General features: G+C 35.8%; 1 long non-coding RNA gene across 1 annotated transcript in view; it reads left to right on the top strand.

Moving 5' to 3' along the window:
• Positions 1 to 12,170, top strand: part of LOC146591286 (uncharacterized) — a 244,706-nt gene that overhangs the window by 35,422 nt on the left and 197,114 nt on the right. Inside the window, exon 8 of the long non-coding RNA XR_014896854.1 lies at positions 11,343 to 11,404. This is a non-coding gene — a long non-coding RNA (uncharacterized LOC146591286). The remainder of the gene's footprint in view (positions 1 to 11,342; positions 11,405 to 12,170) is intronic.

The following is a 12,170-nucleotide window of genomic DNA, read 5'->3' as shown; positions in this document are numbered from 1 at the left end:
TCCTCACTAGCAGGCCTGTCATAGCTATTAGCTTCCTTTCTGAGGCTTTAGGTATCTCTGTTTCTTTAAAATCAAGCCCCCAGTGTTTTATCTCTTCAGGGGAGCTATTCCTAAACCCATAGAGTAACGTGCTTGCAATTTTAAGTGCAGTATCCTAGATAACAGTTTCTGGAAATGCTTTGAATGTGTATGGAAGATGAATCCTCCCATTTTCCCTAGAGCAGTGTTAATAGGACAATGTGTGAAAGGTTTCATTGTCATTGCCCTTAAAATGATCATAAACATTGGCATTTAAAAATAATATTTAGCTATCATAAAACTTTATATTTAAGAACTATTATCCAGCAAGAACCCAGTTTATTTATTGTGTTCTGTGTGTAGGGATGAATACAGTCACCTCTGTGACCACCAGCAGCTGTTTAATAGTGGCAGCAATGCTGCAGAGCACTTTTAGGACATAAAGAGTAGAAGAATAACTTATCTAATTGAAAATGTGTGGGGAATTTAAGTAGGCAGAATGTAATTACTCAGGCTGGAATTTGGCCATTCAAATACAGAAGCCTTTAAAGAAATGTTAATAACTATTCACAGCTTTAAGAATATATCTTCAAATCACAATTTTAATAAGAATAAAAAAGGGGAAAATACATTTAGCAGCTTATGTTGGGGAAATATTGTATTAACTGTAGAGGACGAAAACGAAGGTAAATATTTAAATACATCTGTTATCAGGGGATAAGACTTTGATGTATCAATCCCATCTTCACTAAAGCCTCCTACGATAAAAATAAAACTCCCACATTGAAGTACGTCTCTGTTTTGCTTTTGCTATGATAAATAGCTATCACAAAAAAGGAAATTCGGCATAAAGCATGGATAATAAAAGACGTTATTTAACAAAATAACTTAAGGCAGTGTTTTTCATTACAGAAAGGTACAAAAGATGGAGAAGAGCAATGATCTATTTTGCATAAACACTTTAAAAATGTTGTTTTTGTGATAGATCTCTTGTATACCAGTTACTGCATTGCATTAGCGACTGCTAGGCAGTGTGGTTATTCATGAAGATCAAAAAATTGGCAGAGTTGAAAAGCTGACCTATAATTATATCAGAAGGTAATTGCAGTGTCTATTAGGTACAACTAATTTACACTGAAATTTACAATTTTTTCGAAGTTTTACTCTGAAACGCTTACATAGCAAAATTTATGTACACTATCCGGTTACTGACATTGATTAGAATTTTAGTATGCCTCTTTATTTTATTCATTCTATTTCATTACAGCTTTTTGTCCAACTAATATTTAAAATGCAATTTGAGACCTGTTTCAGTTTGGATGATTATCTGAAGTTTAGCCAAATTACACGAATCTGCAACCTGACACAGAAGCCTGCACTGGCAATGGTTGTACTTGCATCCTTCCTGAAAGTGAGAGGGATGACTATCATTATCAGTGTTGTCACGGATGGTGCCAAATAAAGTAAGTTTGTGAACTCCCCCTACAAATGCAAGGTTATGCAAACTAGTATGGATATATTCCACATGGTGCACTGCAGTGCAGGGCTGTGCATAGCTACTGGTTTGTCCTGGAAGCATCAGAGCTCTATTAGCGCAGCACTTTGTCTCAGCTTATTATGGCTGAGCTGATGAAGCTTTATTATTGTTGATTTGGTCACTACGGGTTTAGAGATTGCTGCCTGGTGCTCCAAAATACAGTGTAGACAAGCATCAAATTTATCTTAGGCTTAGATACAATTAAAAAACAATAACAACCAAAAACACAAAAGGAAACCTACAGTGCAAAGGGATAGTTAAGCATCTTTGTTTGAGATTCAAAATGGTTATCATACTGAGTATGGAGGGCTGCAGGATATAAAGCTAATATGCTTTTTACACATTATCTGAGCAGTTAGGGACCAGGCACTGTTCCCTCCTCGTGCTGAAGATTTCRAATACGTATTGCTCATCTTTCCAAAGTCTGCCTGAAACACTAGCCCAGAGGCTAGTCTACCTGTTCATATTCTGTTGAGCCTGGACTGCTTACAGTCAAGAATGTGAGACCTGCGGAGACTGGAGAAGAGTGCATGTCTGTATTTGACATTCATGCAGAAACACAGTAAGTCTGGTTTTGCTCCTTTGTCCCTTGTCCTGCTCCAGGTGAGAGTTGCATTTATTAGTCTATGAAGTTGTRGTCACTCTTGTTTTCAGTCTGAAATGGAAATAAGTGGGAGAGGAAACACTCAGGACAGTAAATAAAATAGCAAAGGTTGAATGTCGGTTCCTTTTTCAGCCTTGTTACCTATGGTGGCCATCAGACTGCAATTATTTACTCTTGAAAAATGTGTCTGTGTGCCCATCTGTGTCCTTCCCACGTCCTCCAATAACTTCTGATAGCTTCTGCATGGTTCATTGCAGCCAGATTTGGTAGAAGGTAGAGGTCTCAGAAAATAATTACCTGGTTCAAGTTTTGAATGATAGACAACCTACAGAGGGAAAACTCACAGAGTCTTCCATAAGCACAATACTGGACACAAAGAATCTACACTGGAGAGGCCTCTTATGAAAGCCTTTTTATCAGGAGAATATTTGGTCAAGATTTCATTTACTATTACAGCAAACTAGGCAAGAGAACCARGTATGTGGGAAGCTCAGTTTCATTAGCTCTATCAGTAATGGAACTGCCTTTTTTTTTTGTTTGTTTGTTTGTTTTAATGTGGCTTGATCATCCATAATTGTTGTAATAAGGTTCCCAAAAGGTAATGAGATACTATGACRAATTTTATACATTATGATACACGTCCTTTAGGCTTTGTAAAGGCTCCTTGCGATGGGTTTGACAAGTTTAAGAAATCACGTCATCCCTGAGGCAACTGAGGCTCCTTTACATAGTTCATTAGTCGAAAAGAGCAATGGGCTTCAAGGTGCTTTAAAAAGATTAATATTTTTTCAGTTCATTGTTCAGTGGGAAAAAAGTACTGGTAGAACAATTCAGGGCTAAATTCGAGCTTTAATTGTACTATTTCAGAAAACTATGTATTTAGGAAAAAATACAAAGATGGGCAGATAGATGACTGTTTGTGAGAATAATGTGGCTCAAACAGGACAATTTCTATCCTTAATTTGAAAACTGAAGAAATTTGTCCTCTRTGTGCTGGCTGCTTCCTTCCTGCTTTCCTCTCTGAGATCACTGTTTGCAACATTTATATTGGAGAACATTTGTAATAAGATAAGAACATTTTAGTAAGATAACCTAGGACAGGATAATGACTGTTTCTCAGAAACTCAGGGAGAGAGAAGTACAAAGAAATGATTGCCAACCTTTTACTTTTCCTGTCTTGAGCGATACTGCCTTGTCTACAGCTCAGCCATTAGTAAAGGCGTGTGCCTTAACATATTAGCATAACCTTCCCTTGTATTCTAGGTCAGAGAAAACTCCCATTTCAAGTCTTCTTCATTTGTCAAGACAATTTTTCTTTTGACATCATCCAGAATATAGTTGCTTTTATGGCCGTATCTACTATTTTTGCTGGAAACTGATCATGGGAATAGCATCCATAGTCTTCCATGTAACTGTTCCCCCTCTCCTGTGCTACCAATGTTGCTTTTTGTGTTTGTCATTTAAAATGAACCACCTGCTTTTCTCTCAGGTGTAAATCCTGCTCAAGAGTCTTAGTTGCAGTCATTATGATGTATCAGACAACACAATAAAACAGAAAATCGATGTTTTTACACTTCCTGCCTGCCTGCCTTGCAAGTCTTAAATTTAAATAGAATTCCTTAATTAGGGTTTTACAATAATGCTGCAGTACTTCCAAAGGAGTGACATGGCAATACTGACTTATATCAGTTGTCTCTGGTAATAACAGTGTTCAGAAAGCCCATGGAGGTTTATTGCAAACAGCCTGTAGTGTATCTAGTAAAATTTATGTAAATCTGAACTGAACCAGAAACAATAAAGATAGCAAAAAAAGGAACTAACTATAGGAACTTACATATAGATGTGTTTTATGAGAATATTCTGGAGGCTACACATTACCTACCCAGGCTATACATTAACATTTTCTGTGTTAGGAAGAATTTAGAAATGTATGTATATAACAAGCAATTTTTTGACAGCTGATTTTTTTTTGTATTTATGTAATATTTAAAACTGCGTTAATACATGCTGAGCTTTGGTTATCAGGTAAATTGTAATTCATTCCTCTTACTTCCTTCAGTCATTTTTCTGTTATGTTTAATAAAAAAGTAAGGGCTATAATATGCTAAATTTTTTTAACTGTTTGAAAACTTGCAGTAAGTTAAATAGTTATTCTAAAAATGATTTCCAATACATATGGCTTTTAATTTCGTAGTATATTTAGAACATTAATAAGCAGCATGTGTTATCATATGCATATAGTTATTGCTGATAAAATCAGGACACACAAGCATAACAAATCTGCAAGGGAAAATTTTTGCATTGGTAAAGCTGGTGGTACAAAGGATTTTTCTCTCTGTCACTACCAATATAGTTAAGTCAAGCCTGGCTAACAAAATGAAGACATGCAGCTTTCAACACAGACTAATACATYCATAGGCTTTTGAATTCAATGGGATTATCACATGCCATCACTCAGATTTTAAAACAGTATGTAATTATAAGTATCAATGTTTTATACAGATCTCTGTCTTTCACTTACCAGTATTTGCAGTTCAACCATAGTTTTCTGTTAAAACAGAACTTTTAGTTGCTTGCTAAAGATTAGTAGCTAGAATATACAAGACTACAATATTCATTTTTTACAGATGCAGTTTCCAATGACTTAGTTTTAAAAACGGATTCAACTAAAAATTCCTCCTATTCAGTATTTGAAAATATCTACATACTGTTTATTTCAGTCCCAAATGCAATATTCTTTTAAACACATCTGTACTACCATCTACTGGAAAGGTGAGTAACTATGTATCAGCAATCACTGTTTCCATCTGCTACAGAACCTAGATTAAAAAAACCCTTACATTTTCCCATAAAAATTACATTTTTTATGTGCACTTTAAGTTGTACTGACTCTAGAAATCTCTAATTGGTAATCTTTTGCAGTGACTGGGTTAAACTAAGGCTAGGTAGTTTTCATGAGGATACATTTCAGCCAAAAGTGAGGATATTCTTTATCATTTTCTTAGCATAAGGTATTGCGTGTCAGTAACTCTCTCTTTTAGCTTGTAAGATAAATAGAGGAGTGTGTGTGTGCATACCTGCATATGTATACACACAATTACATTTCCCAGGCAAATGAGGGATTCAGAGAATCCAGTAGAGCTGTGTGCGGCAGGTACTGTGTATGTTATTTTATATGCTTTTGGACCACGGATCTGAGCTATGGTTTCTTGCAGTTTTGTTATGCCATTCTAGGATATCTTAGAACAGCTTTGTCAAGACTGGTGAACCGTATTCTTGCTTAACAAGTGAAGAAAGATCTTTTGAAATGGAATTAGATTACTTTTTTCTTTTTCTTTTCTTTTTTTTTTAAATATGTAACAGTGTGTGTTCTTAGCTAACCAGCCATGCACACACACACACACACAAATAAAAATACAATAGGAGTTTTGCAAATAGTACAGCTGGATACCATCAAGAGAATATGTAAGTACTCTCCAACTGCCTTGCTTGTTACCAGCCTCCAGACAATTACATCATTTCTGCTACTGGCCACACACACTGCCATGTTATCTGCTTCCAGACAATTAAGTAATATTTGAGGCTGATTACAGACTTTTCTTCCATTTCATTCTTCAAAAACATGCACAGGCAAAAAGCGGGGGGAGATGAGCAAGAGTGTAAATGAGTGTACATAAATGAAAAGCAGAGGATGGCAGCAGTGTTATTAGTTTCATTTGGATATGAGGAAATGGTTGTTCTCTATACATCTATTTAAAACTGTATTTAGAATATTGCCTAAGAATTATTTTTAAAAGGTCATTGCCTTGTTCTTAGGCACATCAAGGACAGCTAAAATAATCATTATCTTTTAAAATAACATTTAGATGAGAAACTATTAACTGTATATACTGTTATTAACATATATTATTTCAGAACATATAAAGCAATGAAAAGTGCTGTAGAAGAAACTTTAAAAAACAGATTTTACATATTAGATCAAATCTGCAACAGCCCAGTACAGTTTACCTTTGTTCTTTTGAAGTCTACCAGTGAGTGGAAGAAGGAGCCCTGTCTTTCATCAGGAAGCCAACTGAGACCCATTCTCTGTTGTCAGAAATCAGTAGCTGCATTTTATGTCTCTGAAAGCTGTGGTAACTTATTTCCAAAAGCAAAACACGCAGTCCTCCTAACAGGATGTAAACTGAATGCCTTCAACACAAGTTGTTCAACCTTCATGACATCAGGATAGAGCCTAAACCTCCCTACTGTCAAACTGGCTCACAGAGAACAACAACGAAGATTGAGAGGAAAAATTAAACAAGCTAACCTAACACACCCTCTCCTTGACATACTTCGCACAATCCTCACTGGATTTTTCACCTATCATGTAGCATCCCACCACACAGGAGCGCACAATTCTTCATGGTGATCAACAGATTTATTGTTTCGTAGCCTTCCTTTGGCCTTAAACTGTCTGTGTGTTTCTGCTCAGACTGGCAGTACAGAGTTTTTTCTGTTCCTAATCTGAGGCATACGGACTGTCTCTCTGATGTTAAAGAAAACATTGATGGCTGTTCATTCCACTACTCAGTCTCTTTCCTCCTTTTTACGTTCTCGCCCTTGTCTTGAATTTATCCTTCATCCTTTCCTTTGCCCAGACTGGATTTTGCCCTTCGAACTAAATCTTTTCTCACTGCAGTGGCTGCTTTACAATTACGTTGCATGTCCTCTCCTTCTTTAGTATTCCTAAAATTAATTTTTCAGTGATTTTTAATCCTGTAAGTTACTTTTTCTTTTTCCAAGTCATCTTTCTTGATTGGCTTTCTTTGTTCCCATGCTAGTGGTTCATCTAAGAAAACATCGTAACAAAGGTTTTTTCTGTGCTTGGTAATGCTCACCTGCCTTTACCTTTCACCAGTTTCTATGATAAACATCCTTATATTCCCTAAGGTTGCAGATACCAAATTTACTGGAAATAGTATTTACAGATGTAATACTGTTCCATCTGATAAATATCTCTAATACTGTCATTTTTCTTTGGCTATTATGTGCGCAAGAGATAACGTAAAAGTGTGAATTTTTTTCCTGATATGATCTGTAAAAATGATATCTCTTTCAAAGACTTCCTCAAGACTCACCTCTGCCCTAAGGCCCACAAAATTTTTGCTGTTAATCATGTTCAGGGAAGTGATGGGCTGTAACTGTAATTGCCTTATTTCTTTTTTCTAATTAAGCCCCCATTATCCTCCCTCTAACATTAGGTGAAAGAAATCCCAGCAACATGTAATTAATTGTTTTATCAGTTCTTTCCTTTATTTACTTGGACGTTGTATCTGTGTTTCCTCTGCATCCCTCTTTTGCACCTTTTAAGACTGTAAACCTGCTGGATCCAGGTTTTGTTTTTTCTTAGTTGTTTGCACAGCTAATACAGTTGTTCTCTAAACCTCAGCAAGGCTTTTGAATACTGCCATCAAATAAAGGCAATTACTCTACTTTTCCCCTTTTCTTTTCCTGTCTTAGAGGAGATGAGAGGAGAAATGAGATTATTGGTTTATCATAGGCTTAAATACATATCTAGTCATACTTGGTCTGGTCATATCTTTTTTAATGTGAATCATTTTACAAGAGGAGCTACTATTTGGCCAATCTGAACAAGGATTTATACAGGAATGAAAAGAACTGCTGTCTGAGAAGAAGATTAATTTATCCGAGAGATTCCAACATCTATGTAGTTTTCACTGTAGTTATTTCCACCATGTAAATGGGAGCATGTACATAGAAATCTGTAGTTTCCAATCTTCTGATAGCAATTTGGAAGTATCTCATCAGAACTGTTGACAAATTTTTGACTTATATATATCAATGGTAATTTTGACCTAATACAGATAAGTATTAATGTAGAAATGCAAGAACAAGTAAAACCCCATCATGTTCAGAACAATTCTTCCTTCAGGCACGGATATAAAGTACAAGAACACAACCAGCAGGTCCACCCATAAAAAAAAGTCCCCAAAACAAAACAAAACAAAAACCTTAGAGCCCATTAAATTCTAAAATGTGGTTATATAACTCTCTACTTGAGCAGGGGGCCCTGCAAGAGAAACAGTAGCAAAACAACACCCTACACCCACTCCTGGACTGCTGCTGAATTCATGAATATTGCAGAAACGTTTTAGCTTGATGAAAAGGAGAGTGAAAAGATCAAATAAAAGCACTGAGTGGGAAAAATAGTCCTCTAAGCCATTCACAGTGGGAGGAGAAAAATAGAGAGAAAGTGAAGAGAAGGCCTTTTAGATTAGAGAACCTTTGAGAGTGGTATGACATGATTTGGTTCTGTCACTATTAAAATTCATTGTTTTTAAAACTAGTATATTTTTACAGCTATTTTCRAGCCAGGCATGTAGAAAAAAGGGGGGAAGTGATTCTTCAAATTACTAATTTCTGAACATGAAATCCATCCTATTTATTGTTCATTATGTGCCAGGTGTGGGTGGCTGGATTGAAGAGTGAAGAGCGCCACCATCAGGATGTCTGGACAAATGGAAGCAATTCTGTGAAGGCTGCTATTCCCTCCTTTCCCAACTTTAAGGTTTACTGGCAACAGTATTCTCCAAAATTCTCTTACCTAGCCTTGTCTGAGCAAGTAGCCAAAGCTGATTGACTGGGTAACTGCGAAGAGATGGAGATGTCTCAGAGAGCTCTCTCTCTCTTGTTACTCTCTCTCAGTGTCACAGCACTTAGTCTTCTCAGTTTGAGGTCAAGTTTTCTGCTTGTTTTCTGTGTTGTCTTTTGACTCCCTCTTTCACACAATGGCAACTAAATCAATTCTGGCCTCCCTCTCTCTCTCTCTCTCTCTCTTTTTTTTTTTTTTCCATTTAGTTTAGTCTTCAGATGATGATTTTGGTCAAACAAAAGAATACTTACTTAATTGTTCTTTCATTTAGTGTTGATGGAAGGCAGTCAGACCACTCACCATCTTTCAGTGAGGTCTGTGGCTATTCAGAGTTTCATCCTTCACATTTTGCTCACATTGAGACTTCTTGAACTCAAAGGCATACAAGCATGTTTTTATTCTTTCACAGAAGAAAACAAATAGACAATCAAATAAGTGTATTTCATTAAAAAAGTTCATTAAAAGTGAAGCATACTGCAACAAGCCAAGTAACAAACAATATCTTGCCCAGGGCAACAAGCAGAATTTATTTACTTTTTGTTCCTTTATCTTCCAGCCCTCTTGTGTCAGACTGTGATGGATGAAGTGAATACAGATTCTACACCAAAATCTGAATTCTCAGCAAATTGCTGACAGCTGGTGTCATTCCAAATTAGAGATAGGCTATTACTAGTGATCAGTTTATCCTGCGAATTTAGTCTTTCTGACTGCTTGCAAATTATTTGTGAATTGGTTTTGATTTTTCATGTGCATTTGCTTGTAATTGATTTTTGTTTGAGATACTGTTTGGGTGGAGAAATGTTAATCGTGGGAAATTCTTATTTATCTCTATATGTGCTATGTAACACTTCAGGTAACTCCTCTTCTATTTTCATTATAAACAAAAGAGGTCATTTTCTACTTAGAATTTATTCACTGACATATTTATTGAGAAGTTGGCTTGTGAACAGTTAAGTTCAAATTATGACAGAGGGATCTGCAATATGAAGCATTCAACAAGTCTTTTTGAGCAAGTATCCTCAGCTCTTTGCTTCTGTATGAACATTCTTGCAAATGAAACCTATCTATCAAATACGTATGACTGGACACTAGAGAAAGGTCATTGATCACAGCAAGCAGCACAGGAAGAGTATATTTTCTTTGCAAGAACATATAAAAATAACATTATGCTTCATTCGTGCAATTCTAATTCAGAGATGTCTTTTACCATATCAGTTTCCTTCAGTTTTGTCAGCTTGCTAGACGCTACGTGACAGTAACAGCACAAGAGAGAAATTAAAGGATATGTAAAAATAAAATAGAAGACTCTTTTAAAAAAGTCCTTCCTGATGTGAAAGGGATTGTGTMTTTTTATTTTTTGGCACAGATAGAGATAATTTAAAGAACCATATAAATAGTAAAAATCTTTGCATTGTCTTTTTCTAACTTACTATTCATTCCCTGTCTCCTTTTGGCTCTTTCTCTAAGGAGTAGAATTCCCTCACGTTTGACTCTACACTCTAAAGCTCATGCTTCTCATTTCTGACCAAAAAATACAAGTAAAGAAAGGCTGAACAAAATTGTGTTGCTCTGTATTATTTAAATGACTATTTACACAGGAGGAATATCACTGAGGTGCCAGGAAAATGAACTTGATAATCTGGAAAATCTTGGCAGGGAGAAGAGGTTGCTATCCCTACTTTCTGTAGCTTGCTCCAACCAGTTCTTTTCTTTACTTACTCTAGGTCAAATTTTGTTCAATAGGCGTCTTAAAGTACTTGTATACTTTCTTTACTTCCTATTTCTCACAGCACAGAATTCATTTCTGTCATTACTGATCATGCTTATTGGGACAAATAGTCCTGGAATAATTTTTTACTTTCCTGCTACTGTTTTTTAGTAGATGAAAAGGTTTTGGAACATTCTGTCTGTGTTTGTGTCTTTGCCCAGCTCCTCCTTCTCCCTCCCTTTAGATTAAAAAAAAAAAAAAAAAAGAAAAAGAAAAGAAAAAGAAAAAGCCGTTCTCTGTATCTAGTTCACAAGTGGTTCAAGATGTCAGAAATCTCAGGAGACTTTTGTCTCATCAGGACAGACTGGTCCGTATCAAAATTGAACTCTATTTGAAATGGACTTTAGTTTGTGGAGATCTCATAAGCACATCTCTAATCGAAATGGAGTAATTGCTCCCCCAAAGCAGCATTCAAACAGAATATATATTTCAGTGCAGCTGAACTTGAGAGGGAAGATTAAAACGATTTCAGGAAGGGATATGCATGATTCAACACTGAGTAAAGGAATAATCTTTAGAGAACACAGAAAAGTGGCTCTTCTCAGAAGTGCCAATTCTGCTGTGTGCAAAATGCATTAATATGAGAAAAAAAGGGTTGTGATAAGATTCCACAATATTGAAGCCACATTATTGTTTTTTGTTGTTGTTCTGACGTTTTTTGTGTGACATCAGTATTTACTACCATGCTGATTTGCGTTGTATGTCAGAATGCATGCATCATTCCATGGCTTCCATGAATCACATTCCTCTCATTTTTCAGGTGCAACGTTAGCTGGACTGGGGCTGCCTCCATTCAAGGCTGACAAATTCAGGAATGATTAAGTAAGTCACTCTTCCTTTTCAGTACATATGCAAACATTAATTAAGAATGATCTATTGTTCTTCGCATACTTACAACATTAAAGTAGTTGTCATCCTTGTGAAAACTGCACCCTCCACAACATCCCAGTGATACAAAGGAATAGTACTATTGTTTTCCTTTTCCACACACACGGAACTGCAATAGAGACACAAAATGACTTTGCCAAGGTTATACAGTAAGTCTACAGAAAAGCAGGGAATTATCTGAGATTTCAAAGTTTCAGGCATGCACTGTATCTATTGGTCCAAACATTTGTCTTCTTTTCAAGAACACAGAGCATCCTAAATAGAGAAGTGACACAAATCCTTTGAGGAAATAAAATTAATCCTAAAGCACACATTTCAAATCTGTATATAACGTTATGCCTACCATAGTTATTTTCATTATTACATTTGTGACATTTTAAGAGGAGTATCTAATAGCAGACAAGCTCTAATTCAGGGACTAGTAGTTTTTTTTTTATTTTTTTTTTTTTAAATTAAAAAAAAAAAAAAGCATAGCAAGTCTCTAGCAAAGTAAGGAATTACCTGAGATTTCAAAGCTAAAGGCTAGCATTACAGCTTTTGGACTAAATGTTCAACTCCTTTTCAAGAACTTTCAGCATTCTAAATAGAGAAATKATAAGCTACCACAAATTTGAAAGCAAATAGGACTGTTGTTTGATTACTGAACTGCACAGTAATATAAGTAGAGCATTAAAGTATGAAATTTTCTGATATTTTAAAT

The sequence above is a fragment of the Rhea americana genome, unplaced genomic scaffold (genome assembly GCF_003343005.1).
Source record: "Rhea americana isolate MKP2758 unplaced genomic scaffold, rheAme1 scaffold_38, whole genome shotgun sequence".
Taxonomy (NCBI): domain Eukaryota; kingdom Metazoa; phylum Chordata; class Aves; order Rheiformes; family Rheidae; genus Rhea; species Rhea americana.
The sequence above is the reverse complement of the archived record's forward strand: the minus strand, read 5'-3'. Positions and strand labels throughout refer to the sequence as shown.